General features: G+C 37.1%; 1 long non-coding RNA gene across 1 annotated transcript in view; it reads right to left on the bottom strand.

Moving 5' to 3' along the window:
* Positions 1–14,918: 14,918 nt before the first annotated feature.
* LOC144458229 (uncharacterized) overlaps positions 14,919–21,282 on the bottom strand; it is a 76,905-nt gene continuing 70,541 nt past the window's right edge. The window contains exon 3 of the long non-coding RNA XR_013487818.1: positions 14,919–14,978. This is a non-coding gene — a long non-coding RNA (uncharacterized LOC144458229). The remainder of the gene's footprint in view (positions 14,979–21,282) is intronic.

Genomic DNA, 21,282 nt, shown 5'->3' with positions numbered 1-21,282 from the left:
AACCCCATTGCCTAGCCAAAGGAAAAAAAAAAAGAATTTGGGATTCAAAACTTCAAATAAAAATGTTAAAATATAAATAAAAAATAAAAAGCAACTGGGGAATATTTAACAACATAAAGTTAAAAATATAATAGAAAATAGAGGTTAATTTGTGATTTTCTAAGTCAATATGAAGCCACTATTTGAGTCTGACACCAATTCAACTAGACAGTAACCTCTGCAAAGACAGGAATTATGTCTTTTTCTTCTTTTTTAATATTTTATTTTTCCCAATTAAATGTAAAAACAATTTTAATATTCTTTTTTTTTAATTTGAGTTCCAAATTCTCTTCTTCCTCCCCTTCATTGAGAAGGCAAGCAATTTGACATAGGTTATACATGTGTAGTCATACAAAACACATTTCCATGTCATGCTGTGAAAGAAAACAGACAAAAAAACAAAGAAAAATAAAGAAAAAGTATCTTTGATCTGCATTCAGACTTTACCAGTTCTTTCTCTGGAGGTGGACAGGACATTGTAAGTCCTGCAGAATTGTCTTGGATCATTGTATTGCTGAGAATAGCTAAGTCATTCAAAGTTAGTCATCATACTATATTGCTGTTACTGTGTACAGTGTTCTCCTGGTTCTGCTCATTTCACTTTGCATTAGTTCGTGTAAGTCTTTCCATTTTTTTTTAAAGAGCATCCTGCTCATCATTTCTTAAAGCACAATAGTAAGGAATTATGTCTTAATGATTTTTATCTCCACCACAACAAGCATATTGTCATGACAGTGGTAGAAAGATATTCTTTGTCTTTTACATAAAGAAATTAATGGTCAGATTTCTCTTCCTGTTACAAACAGAATCTGCATAGATGTCTTTGGATTTGGGTAGTAGACTCCCTAAGAAGCCTACATACAAATTCTTTCTTTGCCTCTTTTCTATCACAGACAGAAGATTAAATAAAACTCATTTTTTATCCATGTCTAAAATCTATCTTGTAAGAACATTAGTAAGGTAACAACTACTTAGGTGGCAGGTCATACTACATCCATCCCAATTTATGAATCTCTGGAATCAAAATGACATAGTCAAAAGAGCTAGAGTATTCCATCAACCACCTGCAGCTTACAAGCTTTTAATGTTAAGGGTTCCCTCCCTGAGAAATCTAGCATGGTGAAAAAACCTATACAAAATGATAAGCCATTAAAACAAACAGCTGCTTATATTTCTCAGAGGCCTGGGAGGAGTTTGGGGGAGTGAGGGAAAGAGAAATCAAGGGATTACCCTGGAAAGTGTAGCAGTGGATAGAATATAGAAAGGAAAAAGTAGAGGCTTTCAAAGAAATGGACAGCTAATCCTGGAGTCAGGAGCACTTAAGACCAAATCCAGCCTTAGACACTTACTAGTTATGTGACCCTGGGCAAGTCACTTAACCCTGTTTGCCTCAGTTCTCATCTGTAAAATGAGCTAGAAAAGGAAATAGCAAACCACTTGCAGTATCTTTCCCAGGAAAACCTTAAATGGAGTCACAAAGAGTCAGACATGACTCAATTGACTCCACTACAACAAAATCCAATGAAATGTTTTGCAGACTCCCAGATAATGTGAATGAATTAACCACAGTCAGTTTCTGAAGAAATCAGCATAATTTTCCATTATCTTTTTTAATTTGAGTTCCCTAATGATCTTTATTTTGGTTTGTTTCAGAAAACTGAGATACAGGGAGGTTAAATAACTACACAGTAGATTGAGCAATGAACTTAAGAAATATTTAGGAAGACTTGAGTCTGAATTCCTGACCAGACTTTCTGTGATCTTGGGCAAATTACTTAACTTCTCCCAGCTTCAACTTCCTCATCTGTAAAACAGAGAAGGATAACAATAGCACCAGCTTCAAGAGTAGTGATATTAGTGGCAGATCTATAATTCACACCCAGCTCCTTTGACAACCAATCTGGTGCTTTTCTGTTTTACAAAAGCTACCTTTGAATCAAAGGCTGTCAGACTTAGATAACTTCCAGAAAAGAAGCACACTTCATTCCTTAGGAACATGCATCCTCATCACCCCAGGCATTTTTTTCCCTGCTATGAACCTACATCTTTCTCCCTTCCTCCTCAGCTTTCTACCTCTACTCTGAAAACTGGGATCAAATCAGCATTACCATTGCCTCTGGAAAAGGATGTGTCCGGGATTGCCCTACTGGCACACTCACCATTACTGTTGTTTCCAAAATCAAAATGTTTCCTTGCCTACTCCTGTCTTTTGTTTGTTGCTTCCTTCTCTCAGAATATTAGTTTCTGGAGAGCAAGGACTGTCCTTCTTTTGCATTTGTTATCTCCACTCTTTAGCACTGGTCTTGGTAATTTTTTTGATTTCTTAGATTACAAGAAGACATTTGTTTTTTTGTCTAGGTTTGTGAATTTCATTGGCTTAGGGACATCCTCCCCTCTCCCCAGTTGAGGAAACTCCCTCTTCCAATGCATATTGGCAAGTGTTTTGCAATTTATAGACTTCTGGAGTTTGCTATTGCATAAAGAGGGTAAGTAACTTGTCCAGGGTCACAATGGCCAGTATTGTGTCAGACGCTGGAGTTGAATCTATCTCTGAATCCTCTGTGCCACAGTCTCTCAGCTACTCTATATGATTAGAACAAATCTTATTTTTAGGGGAAAAGCCCTATACATACAAAAATACATACAAAAATACAACAGCTCTTTTTGTGGTGGGAAAGAATTGGAAATTGAGGGGATACCCACCAACTGGGGAATGGCTGAACAAGCTGTGGTATATGATTTTGATAGAAAACTTTTGTGCTATAAGAAATAGCAGGATGCTTTCAGAAAAACCTGGAGTCACATGAACCGATGGAGAATGGAGTGAATAGAACTAGGAGAACACTGTACATAGTAAAAGCAATATTCTACAATGATCAAATGCAAATGACTTTGCTAGTCTCAGCAATATAATGATCCAAGACAATTCCAAAGAACTTATAATGAAAAATGCTATCTACCTCCAGAGAAAGAACTGATAGAGCCTGAACACAGATCAAAGCACACTATTTTTTTACTTAATTTTTTCATGTTTTGTTTTTTTTTCACAACATGACTAATATGGAAATATGTTTTGCATGATTGCACATATATAACCTATATCAAATTGCCTGCCTTCTTAATGAGGAGGGAGGGGAAGGAGAGAAAGAATTTGGCATTCAAAATTAAAAAAAAATGTAGATGGAAGCATACTATTTGCTCTCCTTTTCCTCTGTTGTTTTGCTTTATTGCTTCATTCTTATGGATCCTCCTATTAGTTCTAATTGTTCTTTACATGATGACTAATGGGAAAATATGCTTAATATGAATGTATAAGTAAAGCCTACATCAGATTGTATGCTGTCTTGGAGGAGGAGAGGAGTGGGAGGGGGAGAAAATTTAAAACTCAAAATCTTATGGAACTGAATATTAAAAACTAAAAATAAATGATCAAAAAATTGTTTTTGCATGTAATTGGAAAAAAATTTAACTTAAATAAAATGTGAATTCTTAAAAAAAATACCTTTTGGATATATTGGTCTAAGTCATCTTAGACTCCTCTATCCCTCTCAGCCAAAGTCTCACAAATTTCCTTTTTGTAGGAATTTAAGGCATGCTTGCAAGAGATCCTGAAGGGAGGGAGCTGCTCTCTAGCCCCAAGAAATTAACATAAAAGTGTTACCCACTAGCAAGGGCACCACCTTAGGCTAACTCTGGTGCTCAACTTCCTTCTCTTTTTTTTTTTTCCTCCCATTCTCAAACCCAAGAAAAAGTTCCTGGGGAGCTCTGGCGACCACAACCCCCTTTATCTTTTATGCCACCTTCAAAGGTCATCTCACTACTCAAGAGTTTCAGAAATAACAAGAAACAATGTATTTCAAAGTTTTCCAAGATCAGGAACCCAGACCAGCTTTTAGCTTATGAATATACATCTTCCCTGAAGGCGTAACCAAGTTCTAATAAGTAAATAGTAGGGATAAAGCAAGCAAGAAAAAAAAATATGTAGAAGAATGTCACTCTCTCTTCCAAAGCTAGATGTGTGTATTCTCTGCCACTGTACCAACACCGTGCCTCCAAGCATCTGTGTCCAACTATTATGACACCACGGAGCATCACTGACCATAGCCTATAGTAGTACTAATAATAAGCAGTGCAGGATAAACTCAGAAATGATCCTGTCCCAGGAATTTGTTGCTACATAAAAGAAATGGTTCTTTCTTATAAACCACATCACATCAATCGTTTAATAACAGAATTGTCTTTTGGCAAGCATTGAATTAATCTTGAACCTTTAGCTCTAAACCTACTTCCAATCCCTCTCAAGGGGACATTTGTACCCTAGCTACTAATAAATAGATTAAAGGGATCTATGGAGCTTATGCACATGTGTAAGACAGAAATAGAAGTGTGTGTATGTGAGAAAGAATTTCTATAGCATCCATTTGTTAGCTGGTTGTGGTGGCTATGACAAGAGCTATCTGTCAGCCCCAATAAATGACAGGTTTTACTCTCCCTCCACATATGGATATAGATTTGTATACATACAAACATATATACATGCCATATATAGTAGTTGGACCTGAGATGACTTGAATAGACCTGAAGATGTAAGCTCAGAAGCTCATTACCAAAGAAAAATTTGCAAAGAGATTGTGTGGTCTACATGACTGGCAGTTATAATTAGAAGAGACTAGAACAACTTACCCAGTGGAGGCATCAAGAATCCAGCAAAGCATCAGAGAGATTAAATGCCCAGCCATCAGACAACCACCACCCACCCCACCATCCCAGAGAAACTGGAAGCACAGGGGTCAGGTCCAGCAAGAAGAGTACAATGACATCACCAGATGACATTTGTGGTGCCTCATAGTTGGAGGTACTGGTTGCCCTTACATGTGCGCCTTCTGGCCAAATTTGTTCTGCACATGTATGCTCTACGTATTATCCACATGTATTCATTCCCGCTGATTCCCATTCAACCCACTGATGATAGTGTGTGTATTTGTGGAAGAACGTGTCCCTAGTCAATGAGGTAAATATTCTACTTTCTTACTATGCTTTTCCACTAAATAACTTTGCATGGAACTAATTGTGTCCTCTGAATGACTAGACAAAAGAAAGCACACCAGTGAGACTGGTAAGCCACAGTTTTGAGTTGGAATGGATCCACACAAAGTGCTTGAACGTGAGGTGAGTATTCTGAGTGCCCCATATGAAAGAGGGGTATGCCCCAGGTATGATGATACTTGTAAAATACCTAATGAACATTTGCTTGTATGGTTGATTATTTGTACAGCTATGGAGGTCATTGGATCATAGATTTATACCTGAAAGGAACCTTTGGAATCATCTTAGTCCAACCCTCTCTTATATAAATCAGAAAACTGAGGCCTGGAAAAGTTAAATGATATATCCAGGATCATATAAAGAGAAAATGACAGAGCTAAAATTCAAATTCTGGCTCTCTAAGGTGACTACAATCCAACGGCACTGGCTTCCTTGCTGTCCCTCCAACATAACACCCCCATCTTCTGACTCTGGGCCTTTTCACTGTCAGTCTTCCACACTTAGAATCATCTCCCATCTCTACTGTTCCTCTAAGCTTCCCTGGCTTCTTTCAAGATTCAGGTCAGGTTCCACTTCTGTTGGAGAGCCTTCCCAGTCTGCTCACCACTAATGCCTTCCTTTGGATATCACCTCCCATTTCCCTTGTATATATCTCATAGGTGTGGTTGTATCTTGTTTCCCACATCCAAAAGTGAGCTCTTTGAGGGAAGGGACAAAGTTTTGGCTTTTCTTTATATCCCCAGTTCCTGTCATGGAGAAGGTACTTAATAACTACTTATTGATTGACTGAATGGCTATCTTAAAATCCATTGATCTTAAAAAGAATTATTACTGAGTTGATTTCCTATCTTTAAACCTACAGGAAAAGTATACATCTATATCTAATTGTTATGATTTAAGGAGAAAACTTCATGAAAATAAGAGGAGAGTTTAGAGTTGAATTGGTTCATCAAGGGATCAAGATGGCAAATCCCAGGGATATGACTTGGGAGGGAGCTGAAGGATCAAGGGACTGGAAGTCATGATATGGATGAAGAGCAAGGGGTTTTGGTGAGGAAAGGCAGAGGGAGAGGTGCAAAACCAATAGAATATGATTGGATAAGGGGACTACAGAATTCTTGAACATGGACATACATTTGAGGGTCAAGATCAAGGATATGGCCATCTTTGTATGTCGCTGAGGTAGGGTGGAAGGAGTAAGTAGGTCATGGGAAGTAAGTAGGTTGAGGAACTGAGAAGGGAAAGTCAATACATTTTGAAGTTCCCTCGTATGAGGGCAGGAATTGGGGAGAAGAGAAAAACTGTGAGCTAGGTGCTGGATTCACTGAAGGGGACTGATCTGGAGGTCTGTAGACAATAGCTACCAGGCTTTTGGTTGGGTAGAGATGAAAAAGCATGAACCTCAAAGGGAGAAAAGTGAGAGATGAAGTAGAGGTAGGGAGAGAACCTGGAAGTAGCAATGGTAGCGAGGAGTATTCTACCTCACCTGCCTTCACCTACAAGCCACAGGGAATGAGTGGAATCTTTGAGATCTCCTCCAGAATCCTCTGATCTTCTGCCACTGTCCCCAAAATGTCAATGCGTTCTCTAACAATTTAAGACAAATTTATATATCACGAAGAAGTGGCCCGTGAGAAAAGTAGCACATGCACAATCTGAAAGAATGTCTTACAGAAGATCCGAGTTGTTATTCCACAACTGTGACGCCACTCCCATAACAAAAATCCTGAACACACTAAACCATGACCCACTAACCCACAAGACACCGATTCCAAAGCAAACCACATAACAATCTACAACAAACCACTCCACAACAAAATGATCCACAAACCACTCTGTAACACAACATTCCACAATTTGTCAAACTGCCACCATCCAAACAACAAATACATGTCCTGTATACCATGACTAGGTCAAAGGAGATCAAAGAAACAGGAACAGTCCTATATGCACACAAATTTTTATTGCAGCTCCTTTTATAGCAGCACAAAAACTAGAACTAAAGAGGTACCCATCCCTTGGGGAATGGATAAACTATGGCATATGAATATAATGAATATTATTGTGATGACAGGGGATAGTTACAGAGACACTTGGGAAGACATAGGAAGTGAGCAGAATCAGGAGAACAATCTGTACCATAACATAAAGAAAAAACTATCTCAAAAGATCTGAGAGCTCTGATAAGTGCAATGATCCACTGTGATTCTGGAAAGGGAGGATCACGCCCTCCAGGTATTTCTTGGTGGGGGTGTTCATATGTTTGTTCATGCTATATAGCTTTGAAGTAAGTATTCCTTTGTAAATATTCCTTTTACTGTTAATTAGAACTGGGGTTCAAGGAACCACTAAACTTAGGGAAATGGAGCCAATGGCAAATCCTAAATGCCCCTGAATTTCCCTGAAGGGTACCTAGAGAATCCTGGTGGAGGAGTGAAACATAACATACCTGGATCCCAGGCAGTCAGGTCAAGAGTAATCACTGTTACATATAGTTGATATGAGGACTTTTTTTCCCAGCAGGGATATAAGAGAATAGAAAGACAGAGTGGCAAAAAAAGAAAAAAAAAAGGAAAAAAATGGGCCTCATATTGACTTAGAGAACCATTTATTAATATTATTTATATTTTATTTAATTTGTTAAATATTTCCCAATTATGTTTTAATCTGGTCCAGTATGCAGATTCTGGTCCTATGCTTTGAACTATAAGCTGTTCAAAGGCAGGGACTGCTATTTATCACAAAGCACCTAACTTGATGCCTACCACACAGCAGATTAGTAATGGATGCCTGTTGATTAGATAGGTAATATTGTATGGATACTTTCTGATAGGGAAACTTATTCTGACACTTCGGAAGTGAAATTAGATGAGACCCAACTAAAGACAAAGAAGTCTGCATATCAAATGTGTTAAGGTGGTAAAACTGAAAGATTAGGTAGGCCCTGGGCTGAGATATCTATCAACTACTATTGGAGCTTTTTGGATGACTAGCTGACTGATACAAGTTCTAGAGAAAATGAAGAGAATTGACCTCAACTCAGGACAAAGACCTGATTAGTCCCTCAAGCGTTAACCACTCAACAGGCAGTAAAAGCTTCTGATTGCATCATAGAACATTTATGATGTTATTCTGTATCATCAAGGTAGAACCGGGGTGGGGGTGGGGGTGGTGGTAATTAAGGTGCCGGGATTGGGAGAGATCATTCCTGAAAGGAAAACAAGGAGGCAGGACATGTGTTTGTTGTTTGGATGGTGGCAGTTTGATAAATTGTGGAATGTTGTGTTATAGAGTGGTTTGTGGATCATTTTCTTGTGGAGTGGTTTGTTGTAGATTGTTATGTGGTTTGCTTTGGAATCGGTGTCTTGTGGGTTAGTGGGTCATGGTTTAGTGTGTTCAGGATTTCTGTTATGGGAGTGGCGCCACAGTTGTGGAATGACAACTTGGATCTTCTATAAGACATTCTTTCAGATTGTGCATGTGCTGCTTTTCTCATGGGCTACCTTCTTCATGATACATAAATTTGTCTTAAATTGTTAGAGAACGCATTGACATTTTGGGAAAGTGGCAGAAGATCATAGGATTTTAGAGGAGATCTCAGAGATTCCAGGAGTTAATACACCATATTTTACAAATGACAAAACTAAGAGGTTCAGCGAATGGTTTAAAATCCCATAGACTTGAATAGTTTGTTAAGAACTTATTAGGCAAAAGATGCTTTGTGCTAGAGATTAATTTATCTGTTGTTCACACTCTTGTGTTGAAGCATTCAATGTATACTTATAATCAATCTATTTGCAGGTAGGTGGTGCAGTGGACAGAGCATTGTACAGTTTCCTCATTTATAAAATGTAGATAATAATAGTACCTACCTCCTGGAGTGGTTGCGAGGCTCAAATAAGATATTTGTAAACCATTTTGAAAACCTTAAAGCATCATACAAATAAGAGCTATTATCACTTTCATTATTATTGTCATTACTATTTATTATATGCTTATCCCAGCTGTGACTTTTTATATGGAAAACAATTCAGTCAATGCTATTAAACAGAAAAGGGTGAATGGGGGTTAGGGTTTAACTTGTAAAGATTTGCTATACAAATCAAATCAAATCATTTATGGTACAGTTTTGAACTCTCAAGTGGAAATCTTCCTGATATTAAACTCTGTCATACAGATTTGAAAAGCAAAAACAAAAAAACAAAAAACCAAAAAAAAAATAATAAAAGCAGTAAACAGAAACAATGAAAAACCTTACCTTCAATATATTAACTTCTTCACAAGAATGAAAACTTAGTCATTCTGTTTCTAAGTCTGAGGCTGATTGCTTCTTTATCCCAACTCACCTAGCCCTCGTGCTCTTAGAACTTTCCCTGCTTCCTGGAATGTAACAGAATTGATTTTTTTAAGCTGCTTATCCTGAACACTTCAAGTATATGGTGGAGATTTCTTCCTTCTACCCTCTCAACACTGTCCTCTTTTCCTTACTTTATATTATAATGTTAATTTGCATATTGCCATCCAAAATTCCCATAACTAGGTAATCAACTGGAAGTCTATTTCTGAATTGTCTGTCTCCTGACCCAGGACCAAAGTTCTCAATTGGACATTTGTTGGATACTTCAAAGGAATAATTTATCCCAGCTTGTGAATACAGTATTTGCTATTTGTGAATAGAAAAAGTTGAAACAGGGGATCTATATGTTGATGATTTCTCATGTGTCCTTGTCTGCCAAAGTCCTTTCCTTTTCCAATACCATTTCCTTATGCCTTATGGTAGCATGAAGATGGCCTTCATTTTGACCTGTCCTACCCAGCTAGAAACACTTTGAGTATGGGCTTAGAGATGAATACTATGCCTATTATCCTTGGAATAATCCCCTTAAAAAGTCCAGGGAAGAATAGGATCTCCAAAGAGGCCAAAGGATGATGAATTTACTTCAGCCATACCAACCCTCTAAAAATACTTATTAATTTGTAGAGAGGTGGTGATCTGAATGGTGTGTAAGGGATGTCAATTACACCAATGATGAGTCAATGAAGTGTCCAAGTACTATCCTTTGGTCTTCTAATTATATGTATACATTGGTCTGTTGGGTCATAAAAATCTTAAGTTGTAGTTTTAATTATATTTCAATTCTGTTTTTTAGCATCCATATATTCAACCAGATCATTAAAATAGGTGATACCAATCTAGTTAGAATAGGTAAAGAAGAAATCTTCTCTACTTAAAAAAAAGTCATTTCATATTTTGAAATTTTCATAGTAACGTGTTCACACAGGAAAATTTGGAAGGTACAAAGCCTAATTTTTTTAAAAATTAATTTCCATACTTTCTCTTGCGAGATGTGAATGATACTCCTTTTCTGTTCAGCAGATCACAAGATTTTTAGGATCCATTTGAACTCTCTCTTCTGAATGCCCCATCATATCTCAAACAAACCTCTGATTTTCCATTTGGATTTCTTTTCAGTTCATGAATTTGTATTATCTTGGCAAATTTTTAGCTCATGAATTTGTATTTTCTTGGCAAATAACTGCTACTTGAACCTCAAGAGATTTTGGAAAATCAAGTTTATGTACTTTTGCTATTCAATTTGTTTGCATAACTATGTTTTATTAATTCCAGAGGATTGGGATGATGCTGTGATCTCTCCCTTTTTACCAAAGGGCCCTTCTGTTTTGGACCCATACACATAATGACCAGCTTTAGTGCTAGAAAGACCTGAGCTAAAAGAAAGGACAACCTTCTTATCTCATAGCCTTTGACTTTTTTAGCCACCATCCTGTAGTTCTAGGGGAAATTACTTAATGAAAAAGTTTGGCTTATGTGAAGGGTCTTTCCAAATAAAGAAGCACAGAAGTATTCAACCTACTCTATAAATAGGTACTTATTTCATTTTCACATAAGATGTACCTAATAAACACAAGCTATAAAAGCACAGCATCTCCAGGCCTCTTAAATTCACAGTCCCCTCTAAGCTTGGACACAACAATCTCAAATTTGATGTTTAGTCATTTATATAGGAGAGGCAGTCAGAGGTCTAGGTTCAAGTTTTCTAGTTGAGCCCCAAAGCTCTTGTGGCTACATGGGAAAAGTTGGCTGGCTAACAGGGTAGGGGTGGAGGTGGAGAGGGAAGGACAGCCCATTCCCCCACCACCCAGGAGAGAATTACTTGCCACATATCCTAGAGAATCAAAAAACAAGCAAACAAAAAACAAAACAAAGAACCAAAAACAGAAGACGCCACTCCTTTTTAACTGATGCAACATCCTACCCCTCTCCTCCTATCACAGGGTGGGAAAGACACCAAAGAACTACAGAGTTTTTGCTCTATCATACTAAGGTGCTGATTTTTTTGGGACTGAGTCGCATATAGTCTATAAGAGGCAGGCAGGGCAGCTCTGAGCATGTTCCATCCACATTACCATGACATTAACCAGAACAGACAGACAGACAGCCATAAACAGACAAGTCTTTTACAAATTCATTAATCACAGTTGTTCTAAGTGTGAGCTTAGTCCTTTCTTGAGCCTGTAATTTGAGAAAGAACACAATTTGGTAGTTCTGCCATTATTCACATTAAAATGCTCAAAATTGCTTGGAGAATCATGTTGCATAAGCTTGGATTTGCAAATATTTATTTTAGCTTTAGGGTTCATGAAATCATATTTGGGTAAGTAAGGATGTGGACTGGATTTGTGATTTCACTGGTATAGTTCTTAGGTAATGAAACTCCTCCTACCAATGCAAGTTGGCATCTCTGCAGCATACTGTCTTAAAAGTTGCCTAGCATCATAAGACACAGCCTGATATGTGTCAGATGCAAACTTGAACCTAGGCTTTGTCGGCCTGCTCTCTATATGCTTATGTTAGACTGTCTCTCTAGGCATGCTATCATATATATGCACACACACATATAAATATATATACTTATAAATAGATACATATATTACATATATTGTATATGTATACATACATGAATACACATACACACATATATGTACTAGGCTGCCTCTGTAGATATATTTATATGTACATGTGTATGAATTTTATATGCATGTATTCATATAGTTCATTCAATTTTTAAGAAATAACAAGCATTTTCCCTAATGAGTTATTTTGCAGAAGGTACAAAGATATTTTATTAAACATTTTAAATGAAAAAATGTAATTGTTTAGTTATTCATTTTAAAGTATTCATCTAGTTATACCCTAACATAGAATGAGTTAACTTTTTTTCTTTTTGTCTGAAATTAACAAGAGTTACATAAAGTGAACATGTCTCTATGTCAACACAAAGAGTAGAAAAGAAGAGGCTTGTACATGATACTGAGAATCTCTACTACATGGAGCTAGAGTTCCTTTTTTGGCATATAATTCATTCAAAATGTAACTTTCAAATCTGCCCTGTTTGTATGTGATTCATTCTGGTCTTTCATCTGTCATCTTTTGTATAGTAACAAATGCTTCAATGACTAGCTTCTTTCACTCTTTTTTTTTTTTGGTGACACTATGCCTAACAATCTGCCTCTCACCTACCTCTTTTGGACTCCCCCTTCAAAAAGAAAAAAGAAAAGAAATTTTTAAAAAAATTATTATAACAAACATGGATAGTCCAGCAAAACAAATACCCAAATTGGTCCTATCCAAAAATTTATGTCTCATTCTGCATCATATGTCCATCACTTCCTCTTTCAGGACAAGGGTTACATGATTCATTATTCATCCCCTAGAATTGTGGTTGATCATTTTATAATTAGAGTTAAGTCTTTCATATTTGTTTTTCTTCATGATATTATTGTGATAATTTCTTTGCAATTATTATGAGAAGTTCTTTCACTGGTTCTGCTTATTCACATTGCATCAGTTCATAGAGGTCTTCCAGGATTTCTCTAGTACCATCACTGCAATAATTTCTTATTGTACAATAATATTCCATTTCTATTATACCATAATTTGTTCAGCCATTCCCCAATGATGAGCATCCTATTAAGTTCTCAGTTCTTTGTTCTGCAAAAAAGGTCTGCTATAACTATTTTGATACCTATGGGTCCTATCCTTTTTTTTTATTTCTTTGGGATATAGGCCTAGAAAAGGCATTATTCATCAAAGAGTATAGTCAGTTTAATGACCCTTATGACCTAGTACCAAACTACTTTCCTGAATGCCAGACCAATTCACAATTCCAGCAACAACACTTTAATGTGCTTGTTTTCACATACATCTCCAATAATTGTCATTTTCATTTGTAATCATCTTTGTTAATCTGATTGGTATGAGGTAGCTCAGAATTGCTAAAATACATTTCTCTAGTTATTCGTGATTTTGGACTATTTCAAAATGGATTTCTTCCCTTGAAAACTGCCTTTTTTCATACCTTTGACTTTTTGACTTTGTCATTTAAAACTAGAGTTGGAAGACATCTCAGGGTTCATTGAGTTTCAAGGCTTTTATTTAATCAGTGAAATAAATGGAAAGTCAGAAAAGCTAAGTGACTTGCCCAAATTGACACAGCTAATTAGTTGAAGCTAGAACTGGGTTCTACAACTAGAAATAAAACTAGAATTTAAGTCTCTTGAACTCCAACTCAGTTGTATTGCTAGTTGTATCAAACTTTCCCTTTTTCTTCTATAGAGAACTGGAATTTAAAAACAAAGAGATGAAATTTAAAAAAATAATTGGAGAGGAAGATCAAAAATATAGAGAAGACCTCGAAGCTATCCATAAGAAGGTAAAGCAGCTCAGTCCCTATACACTTTTCCCCATTTATTCAAGACACATTTACTGAATGTTGGTTGTGTTCACAGTAATGAAAGTGGTGGGGAGCAGGCAATAAGGATGACTGTTAAAGTTATCAATAAAAATGGTGCCCACATTAATGTATGTGAGATAAATGCTTTCTGTTTCATCCATTCATTCTCTTGAACAGGTCAGTCATCTTCAATCTTACCAACAACACTCCTTGGCCTATAGGGCTGCTTTCATAAATCATGAAAGGTGAATTGACAAAAACCCCTGTCTCACCACTCTGTACCTAATTCTATTTATCACTCTTTATAAAATACAGTATGGAAACCATCTGAGAACCCCTGCCTTCTCCCTCATCTACTGCCTCATCCATAACCATCCAAAATCCCCAAGTGACATGTCTACTTGATCCAAAGAACCATTATCAGCAGGGAGTACCTGTCTTCTTTGCCTCCCCCCTTTTTCCAAGCTAGTAACTATTTCTAAGTCTTGGATAAAATGGGATTCAGCAACTCTATTCTGCTTGATGAGATGGAGGTCCACCAGGCTTTACTATCTCTTCTGTAAATGTGCCTCCTAAGTGTTTGAGAGCCTAGGCCTTACCATTTATTTATTTTGCTTTTTTATACCTTGAAGTTCCTTGATATTGTCATCTTAACTACTTATGCAAAGTACTTCTGGCTCTTGCCATCCATTCTAACACCAAAACCTCAGGACTTCTGAACCATTCCATCTTGTGCTTCAGTTGAACTTTCTTTTATATGTTATCTACTCCAGTTAGAGTATAGAAAGAGCTTCTCAAGACTAGGAAATTTCTATTTCTTTTTCTCTTTGTATCTATAGTGCTTAGCACAGTGCTTTGCATGTAGCATCAGTTTAATACATATTTTTGCATAATTCAGAGCCCTTTACTGAATCACCAATTTTGCACTAATTTTTTTTTGTTTTTTTTTGGTAGGGGAATTGAGGTTAAGTGACTTGCTCAAAGTCACACAGCTACTAAGTATCAAATGTCTGAGGCCAAATTTGAACTCAGGTTATCCTGATTCCAGAGCTGGTGTTGTATCCACTGTGCCACCTACCTCTGCCCCCACTGATGAGTTTTTATTGCTCATTCTCTACCCAATTTGGTCTTCTGGTCCTGAAAGAAAGCAAAATCATCAGGTATAATTCATCCTGGAGAGTTTCTTACTATAGGCAAGCTTTTTAAGTCTGGTTTTCAAGGACATAAGATTGACTTGGATTGATAAACAGAATAAAGGTATTTAAGGCAGAAGAAATAGCATGGGCAGAGGCACAGAGAACAACATGCAATAGATGATGAAGCTGGTTTTGATAAATTGAGGTGACTGCTGCAAAACAATTGGAAGAGCATAACCTTAGTTCAGAGTATGGGATGCAGGCTTCAAAATTATTTTTTCAATTAAAATATTCTATTTTATCTCCTTTCCACATTTTCTCCTAACCTGAAAACTGGGAAAGGGGAGGGAAAATCAAAATTGTTGTAATAAAATTGCATAATAAAAAAAATCCCACATTGTCCATGCCTAAAACATATCTCATTTTACATAAGAAGTCCATCATTTCTCTACCAGGAAGCATATAGCATGGCATCAACATCACTCTTCTGGAATCATACGGTTGATCACTGAGCTGAACAGGATTCTTTCAGAGTTGTTTATCTTTACAAAATTGTTATTATAGAAATAGTTCTCCTAGTTCGGCTCATTTCACTCTCAGTATGCAGGTCTTCCCATGTTTGCTGAAAACTTTTTCTCCCTTTCACCATTTCTTAGGGCATAAATAATACTCCATGATTTTAATAATATAATACTATAATTTGTTCAATGGGCACCCCCACATTTTCATTTTTCTTTATAACTCCACAAAGTGTGGTATTGCTTACATGCTATACATATGAGTCCTTTAACTCTTCCTTTGACAGAACTGGAGAATAGAATTTGTTGTGTTATTACTGGGCAAAGGGTATGTACAGTTAGGTTACTCTTAAGGCACGATTTTGAACTGCTTTCCTGACTTGCTGTACCAATGCACAATTATGTCAAAAGTGTATAATTAGTTTGTCTGCTAAAATTCTTCCAACAGGTGTCATTTTACTTTCTGTCATCTTTGCCAATCTCATGGGTTTGAGGCAGAAGAACATCAGAGTTGCTTTAACATGGATTCCTCTAATTCTCAGTTATTTGGAGGATTGTTTCATTTGTTTCTTGATAGCAGCTAAGATTTCTTGCCTTAAGAACTTAAGAGTACATGTTGGAAATTAATATGTAAGAAGACTGGAAAGGTTTCATAATTATGGGACAGTCCAATTTTGTGAAAGTGGAAAAATGAGGCTTAAAGAAATTAATTGCCAAGGCCATGTAACCCTAGGCAAAATCAGTACTAGAACCTGTGTGTACTGAATTAAGCCCACTTCTGCTTCACGATGTTGACAAATCATTTTAGTTACCTTGTCCATTAAATTGGAACAGAAAATGACTGGATGTTAAGAGAGAGAGTGTTGGCAGAATTCAGAAGCATGAAGAGATGGGGACCCAGATTTAGACCAAGTTTGTGGAAATAGTGGGAAAAAAGCTATTCCAACAAAAGTGGGAGAAAAATAGGCTGAACATGGAGAACAGAGCATATATGAAATGTAAGAGAAGTGAAACTTAAATTGGGAATGTAAACAACCAGGAAGATGATGGCATCATTGAAATGGATGAGGAAACATTAGAAGCTATTTGCCTTACAAAGATGTACATATATTTTTTGGATATGATTTGTCATTATTGAACCTAGTACTGTGAGCTTGGCCTTCCTAAATCATCCACTTTAGAATTTTGTGGTGGATTGAGGTCATTCTTATGGGGCCTATAGTTTCTAGCTAATTCTAAAAAACCCCCCAGCATTATTACATTTTAGAAAATGTGGACACTTTCTTACATCCAGGCTTAATGGTAATTCTCAAACAATTTCTCAAAGATTATTTAGAGTGGTTCTGCCATGATCATATCAGTGTCATGGGATTAAATACAATTTCCTGCTCACATACTATCAAGACAACCTTGTTGCTTACTGAATAAAGCCAAGATTCAGTGCCTTCCACACTCTGACACCAAAGAGGTTTCCATACTTAATTCCTAGTGCACCACCATACAAATCTTACAGTCGAATCAAGCAGACTTGTCATGCCTCATATGCATCTCATGCAATTCTACCATGATACCTTTGCTTAGGTAGTTTCTTCTACCTGGAATGTCTGCTTTACCTTCTCTGCCTATTCAAATCTTTATTTTTCCTTATCCCATGTTAAGGATTCTGACTCTGAGGTCTACTTGATGACAGTGAGTCCTTGTCTAGAACTGTCATGACATAAGAAGCTCTGGCCACACTCTTTATTTCACTTCTGGCTCACTCTTTGTTCTGCCCCACCTCCACACAGGCTGTCTTGGTCCAGGTGGTCATGGAATCTCTCAGCTCCCACTTTCTATTCTCCTTTATTCTTTATGTTCCCCAATCATTATGAAAGTTCCTTGAGAGTAGGGACCACTTTGTTGCCCAATTTTTGTACTGCCATAGCTTAGCAAAGGACCTAACACATAAGAAGCACTTAATAAATGTGTCATCTTTCTACCCCTCTCTCTCCATACACACACACACACACACACACACACACACACAAATATACATGTCTATATGCGTATGTACATACACACATATTATGTATGTATGCATATACCCCTATATGCGTGTTATATATGTGTGTGTATCATATAGCTATCTACATATCCATATCTACATCTACATCTATCTATATGTATATATATGTGTGCATATACACACACACACACACACACACACACACACACATATATATATATATACCTCCTCTATTTATCTAAGGCCAGGTTACATCATCAAGCCTCCCCTAACATTCTTCCAGCTGCAAGTGGTCTTGTCACTGTAATTTCCCATGATACACAGCCACACAGCTCTTACAGCACTTCTACTGGTTTCATTTGTGAAGATCTCTTCTAGTCCATTCCACTGAATTATGAACCCCCTGGAGGCAGAAACTGTCTTTTATCCACAGAAAGAGAGGCTACATTGTGTAGAGTTAGGATGGAAGACCTATATTCAAGTCTTTCTTCTGGCACATCCTGGAAGTCTGACCCTACCAAGTCATTTAGCATCTCAGTGCTTTGGGCAGCTCTCTGCAACTAAATGGCAGTGAAGGTGCCATTCTGCCTTGAAAGTGTAGGTTCTTCACCTGGATACGTCTATCCCTTTCCCCTTCACTCTCCCCATCCCCCAGCAACTAGCTGTGGAATTTGTTCATCAATATTGATTGAGTAAATAGGGTTTCGTTTTTTTTTTAGGCAATTGGAGTTAAGTGACTTGCCCAGGGTCACAAAGCTAGTAAGTGTCAAGTGTTTGGTCTGAGGCCGAATTTGAACTCAGGTCCTCTTGACTTCAGGTCCTGTGCTCTATCCACTGATCCACCTACCTGCCCCTTAAGTGAATAGATCTTAAAGGATTAGAGAGCAGAGAGCTCAGAGATGTAGTTTTAGTAGGTACAAATCAGCTACTTAGGAAACTGAGTTTTGACAGGAGAGGAAAAAGATAGAATAACATGAAAATGACATAATCCTTTTGGTTGAAAAATTTTCAGACAAAAGACCTGCTTAAAATTTTAAAAATACCCAATCACATCTGATTGCGGAACCTGAAAAAGAAAAAATATCAACAGAACAATTATCAGCCCCAAAGGATTCCTATTTAGTAAGTCAGCCTGATTCTTGACTCAGATAAAAGGAAGAATCAATTAATGTCAAGAAAAAAGATAGTAGAGATAATAGTGTAAATGTAGAGTGGTTGTGTTTAGGGAATTTGGGGGGGGGGGATAGCAAGAGTACATCTACTTTTCACGAATATCTCAATGCTTTCTTATTTGAAAATAAAATAGATGTTCCAGTCTTCCTTATTTTGGAAACTTGGGCAGGCCCTCATTTACAATTAAGAGCGATCCTTAGAATAATAGATAAATGAAGATCTAGGACAACCTTACAAAGAAAGGAGCCAAGCAACCCTACTAGCTGTCATGATGGTGTGGCAAGTTTTATTTTAAAACTTAGAGAATTAATTTAGAAAAATAGTCATTTCTGAAGATGAGAAATCATTTAAATTTTTTTCCTTTTCACCTTTTTCCCTCTTTCATTTCTTTTCTATCTCCCTTTCCTTTTGAGTTGGGCAAGACAGCAGGAGAAATTGCATACATCCATATTAGAACCAGCTACTAAGAGAGAAGAAACAAAATTTCCTCCAAGGATTTTCTAATGCACATGTATCCCTGCACAAAAGCATCAGAACCTAGAGTTTCCTTGTAGAAGATAGGAAATCAGAACAAATACTTCCCTCATTGAATCTATGGTCCATGTTTCTTTTCTTTTCCATACCTGTAATCCCTTGATCTGGTAGTGACCCATCTGGAAGGTACTTTGGTAACATTCTACTATAACCTCTCAGCTGCTACAGAAATATATCCAACATCTATGACAGAATGTCATCTAGCTTTTGCCTCAAAATATGCAGTGACAGGGAACTCATTACCTCAACATCTGGGCCATTCTATTGTTCAATAACTTTAGCTTTGAGGCAGATTTCAGCTTACAATAACCCTGACATTTTTACCATATGTCTTTTATCATTTGGTCCTCCTTCTATCTTCCAGAGCTACACAGAAAAAGATCTTATAACCTTCTTCCCCTATAACTACCCAGATATATGAAAACAACTCTAGTCTCCCACCTCAGTTTGCTTTTGAACAACTCTATAACCATGCTCAGCCCAGCAACAGTCCCCATATGACTTCTCATTCTAGCCTGAGGAGATGGTGTTGGCTCTTGGGTCTATTATCCTTCTGTTAGTGAATTGTATTTTGGTTCATCAACATTCTTTTGGGCTCTTCAGGCAAATTATGGATACTAACAGTGAAGAGGAAAGGTCCAAAGACAGGTGAGGAAGTTTCTAACTGATTATCAATGAACAAGCTGTTGAGGGATATACATGTAGAATGACTTCCTCATTTTAAATATCCTTTTCTTAGGTCACTGAAGAATGTTGTCTTACAGCTGTGACCTCCTTGAAAACAAAGATTGACTTTTTTTATCTTTCTTTGTATCCTCAGTACTTTGTACAATACGTAGAACATAGCAGAAATTTAACTTGACTTGAAAAGCTAGGATATGATTTTTAAGACCAACAACAAAATATAATAACATCTGCTATTATAAAGAAGCATATTATTTTTTCAAAGAGTTTCAAGTAATTTGACTATAATGAATGAGTAGAATAAAGTATTATCTTCATGGAAAAGCTTAAGATTCAGAGATTATGATTTCCTGTATTTTATACATTTAGCATAGCCCAGACAGGAACAAAACCCAAGTGGCTCACTTTAAAGTGTCCACTCTACTTGCCTATAAGTAAAATTTCTGGAAAAGGTAAGGACAGAGAGAGAGAGAGAGAGAGAGAGAGAGAGAGAGAGAGAGAGAGAAACCAGACTGATAAAAAGACTAAAGTGAGCAATGGGCAAAAGGATGCTGGAAACAAAAAATTACTCATTAAATATGTGAATTACCTGTGGTTAAGATGAATCTTCTGTAAAGGCTATGAGTGATACAATTAGAGCGTACATTTATCTGGTTGATTTTAATTGTAAATGCTTTCTGTAAGGCATATTATCTCATTTTATCTTCATGATAGCTCTGTGGTGGAGGTTACATAAATATCATTGTCCTAGTTTTACAGATGAAAAAAGCAAGATTCTAATAGATGTTACTTGCTCAAGTTCTCACAACTAGTAAATGAGTAAGCCAGGACTATGGTCCAGGCCTTCTATGAGAAGAAGGCATTTTCACTTTAAAGTTACAGTACCAAATACAAATTATAAAAGGGAAAGGAATGCATGCTTTCCCTAATTAATCTGTGGCCTATGTCTTTTCCCAACAGCATACTCAACATTATGAGACTCTAATTGCCTATAAACCTCCTGTTCTTTGAATCCTTCTCATTTGCAAGAGATTCCTGGACCTTTTAAGTTTTTAGAGCAAGACTCCACTGGAGTGGTACCCACAATACTGTGTGGCATAGCTATCCTTATTTTCCAAATTAAACTCAGAGGTTTCTCAAGGTAGAAAGCAGAAAGGAATTTTTATTACAATCCTGTGGGAAAGGGCAACTCACACCAAAAAACATTTCAGTGCCACACCACGCTGAACACAGATGAAGCAGGTTTTATATAGGCCCTTACCTCAGTTCCCCCTCCCTAACCCTGCTTCCCCTTATCCCATTGGCTGGGCTTTGGGGTGCACCATCTATTCACAGACATCTTCCCCAGTAACACAAAACAAAGGCTGTTACACAAGTTTGCCCAGAGACAA

This window comes from Phascolarctos cinereus, unplaced genomic scaffold, assembly GCF_003287225.1.
Source record: "Phascolarctos cinereus isolate Bilbo 61053 unplaced genomic scaffold, phaCin_HiC Scaffold_726;HRSCAF=1367, whole genome shotgun sequence".
NCBI classification, from domain to species: Eukaryota; Metazoa; Chordata; class Mammalia; order Diprotodontia; family Phascolarctidae; genus Phascolarctos; species Phascolarctos cinereus.
The sequence above is the reverse complement of the archived record's forward strand: the minus strand, read 5'-3'. Positions and strand labels throughout refer to the sequence as shown.